Below are 3,875 nucleotides of genomic sequence, written 5' to 3'. Positions count from 1 at the left end.
GGGTTTCACCATGTTGACCAGGATGGTCTCGATCTCTTGACCTCGTGATCCACCTGCCTCGGCCTCCCAAAGTGCTGGGATTACAGGCTTGAGCCACCACTCCCGGCCATCACCTTATTTAATGTTTACAACAATTCTGAGAATTAGATGCTGCTACCATCCGCATTTAACAGATAAGGAAACTAAAGCTTAGAGAATTCAAGTGCCTAATATAGTTACTGATAGAGCTATGCTTAGAATTCAGATCTATCTGGCTTAAATATTACACCCATATAAAATGTCTCTAGAAATACATTTTATATGTCTAAAAACATTGTTAAATAATAAGAGCCAAACACTTAAAAATTGGATGAGGTCACATATGAGTGACAGAAGAGCAATCTCATTATGAGCTATATGTGTTTTTCCAGGGCTTTTTGCTGGTATGTCCCAAATATGTCAATAATTATACAAGCCTCTAATTTGTTTTAGCTTTAAATCACAGGACCTACAATTGTGTAGAAGCAATTGATTGAAACAGACATAAAATTCTCAATTTCCTTAAAGAAAAAAGAATAATCTATCCTCATAAAGCCATTGGCTCAGAGTTCTTTAATGGAGGAACCAGCACCTATTTAATGTTATTTGGCTCAAGAAACTAGTGAAACTCGTAACATTCATTCTGCACAAGTTTTCCATGTTAGCAATACTTTCATTTTTAGTTTTCATGATTTATTTCATGCTTGCCACTTTTCTACCTAATATTCACCCTTTTCCTTACTTATTTATTGAAAGTGCTTATATAACATTTACTATGTACTGGATACAGTTCAAAACACTTTTAAAATATTAGCCTAATTAATACTTAACAACATTATTAGTATCTTATCTCCCTTTACAGGGGAGGAAAGTGAAATGAATCACCTAAAATCATACAACAAACGAGTGGCAGAGCTGAGATTCTCACAGGAAGTCTAGCTCCAGAGTTAGGTTATGTTTCCAGCAGAACCCCATTGTGCTCAACTAAAGAATTTAATTTCTTAGGCTTTCACACAGCTGGTGGTGGTCATGTACCACTTTCTGGCCACTGAGATATACTTGGAAGTCTATTGGCCGGGGCTTTGGAAAAGGTTTCTGTGTCATTTTTAATAAAGAGACAACTGCTGACATATACCTGCTGCTTACTTCCCTTCCCTATTCTTTTTGCCTTGAATGTGGGTGCAACACATGGAGCAGCAGCAGCCATCTTGCAGTCATGAGAATGAATACCACATGCTAAGGATGGCTGGATAGGAAAATAGAGGGAGCCAGGTACCTTGGTGACACCCACGAGCCCTAACACCCGTCCCCAGAGTACCCGCCTCCCAACTACTCATCACACAAAGGGGGAAAAAACAACCTATTCATTTAAGCTACATTAATGGGGCTTCCTGCTACTCAAAGCCAAACACTGCTCTAGCTGATATAATGCACTAATTATAAATCTGTTGTTTCACCACCTCTTGAATTTTGAGCATCTGCATTAATCCGCGGTCCTTAGGTAGTTTTCAAATTAGAAAACCCTAGTTTTAAGGATGATTTCTTAAACATTTAAAGATGATGTCTGCATTGATAGGGCAGGAATCTGTATTAAGTGAGGAAAAGTATTTAAGGAAAAGGATAATCTATTGATAAAAATAAACTGTTCAAAAGCTGATATGAAACAAGAACACTATCAAAGGCAATTTCAATAGAGACCCAAGATTATCTGGGTTAATGAAATAATTGGCCCATTCTTCTATAATGACCAAATAAATTGACCCATTCTTCTGAAATGACCAAATAAATTAGTTTACTTCAGTAAAGTAACCTAAACTAAAGCAATCCTATGTACCTTGTTCTCTTTCATCCGAATCTTACACGAGTGTATGATTTAAATGGACATTAGCATGTTATAGATTCTGAGATATCCTGTGGTAAGTAATCCTGTGAGATTTTGCTTAACCAAGTGTTTCTCATATTTCTTTGAGCACAGAATCCTGTTTTCCCCCAAATGTTACATCCTATGCATAGTGTTCTATAAAAATGCATTCAGGGGCCGGGTGTGGTGGCTCATGCCTATAATCCCAGCACTTTGGGAGGCCAAGGCCAGCGGAACACCTGAGGTTGGGAGTTCGAGATCAGCCTGGCTAACATGATGAAACCCCGTCTCTACTAAAAATACAAAATTAGCTGGGCATGGTGCCATGCGCCTGTATCCCAGCGACTCAGGAGGCTGAGGCAGGAGAACCACTTGAACCTGGGAGGCAGAGGTTGCAGTGAGCCGGGATCATGCCAGTGCACTCCAACCTGGGTGACAGAGTAAGATTCCCTCTCCATAAAAAAAAAATGCATTCAGGAAATAAACAGCGTCATAGACTACAGGAATAAGGACATACAAGAGAAAGTGAAAATTTCTAGTCTTTTATCATTTTAGTTACTGCAAAGTAGAAAGTCTGTCATGAAGCATTAGCAAACTTTCTGAAGCAAGTGAGAAACTATTACTTCTCAATTTCAAATCCTTATTGATGGATGGGCTTTTCATCCATGGGAATTCACATTTCTTTAGATGGCTTTGGTTTTGAGATGATGCCGTGGTTTTTAGTGAGTGCATGTGTTTGTTGAAGATGGTTTAGTCCCAGTGAAGAAGGCAATATTTCAATAGATAAAGTATTCTGATCTTCTTTTCTTCTATGGAGAAGCCAGGATAAAAAATCAGTGCTAAAATGGATTATCCTCCAACTAAACGCAGGGCAATGTCTGGTGGGGGAAAGTGGATATTGGCAGATTTCTTTTATTTACTTCCTCATTTCCCTTTGTATTTCTTTTCTGGAATTTCCCATCACTATATTTCTATTTTTGACTCAACAAAGCTAGTAGATGTTAAATTCTCAAACTAAAGCATTCTATCAATATAAAGACTAAATATTTTTAAAAGATTGTTTTGCGGCCGGGCGCAGTGGCTAACACCTATAATCACACCTATAATTCCCTTGGGAAGCCAAGGCGGGCAGATCACGAGGCCACAAGATCGAGACCATCCAGGCTAACATGGTGAAACCCCATCTCTACAAAATTTATAAACACTGAAATTTGGATTTCATGTAATTTTTATGTCACAAAATACAAAAAATTAGCTAGGCATGGTGGCACGTGCCTGTAGTTCCAGCTACTTGGGAAGCTGAGGCAGGAAAATTGCTTGAACCCAGGAGGCGGAGGTTGCAGTGAGCCGAAATCGTGCCACTGCACACCAGCCTGGTGCCTGGTGACAGAGTGAGACTCTGTCTCAAAAAAAAAAAGACTGTTTTGCCTGAAAAGTAACATTATGAACTACTCCTGTGCTTCGCAAAGCTGATCAGATGATATAGGGCAGTCTAGAAAGTTTTCTTTGATCCATAATGAAAGGAGAAAAACAATGACCATGTAAAGTTTTTCATGAAACTTAATATATTCCATTTGAAAGAGTGCTTTTTGAGATTATGTTTTTCTTACATATTTGGCATTAATACACTTTTTTTTGTATTAACATACTACTTTTTTAAGTAAAATGGTGAGTGAAAATAGCTGTATTTAAAAAAAAAAATACTCACTGGGGCCAGGCATGGTGACTCACACCTGTAATCCCAGCACTTTAGGAAGCTGAGGTGGGTGGATCACCTGAGGTCAGGAGTTTGAGATCAACCTGGACAACAAAATGAAACCCCATCTCTACTAAAAATACAAAAAAATTCGCCAGGCATGGTGGTGGGTACTTGTAATCCCAACTACTCTGGATGCTGAGACAGGAGAATTGCTCGAACCCGGGAGGCAGAGGTTGCAGTGAGCTGAGATCGTACCACTGCACTCTAGCCTAGCCAAAGGAGCAAGACTCAATCTCA

Source organism: Cebus imitator, unplaced genomic scaffold, assembly GCF_001604975.1.
Source record: "Cebus imitator isolate Cc_AM_T3 unplaced genomic scaffold, Cebus_imitator-1.0 Scaffold76, whole genome shotgun sequence".
Lineage (NCBI taxonomy): Eukaryota > Metazoa > Chordata > Mammalia > Primates > Cebidae > Cebus > Cebus imitator.
Note: the sequence above shows the minus strand (reverse complement) of the source record.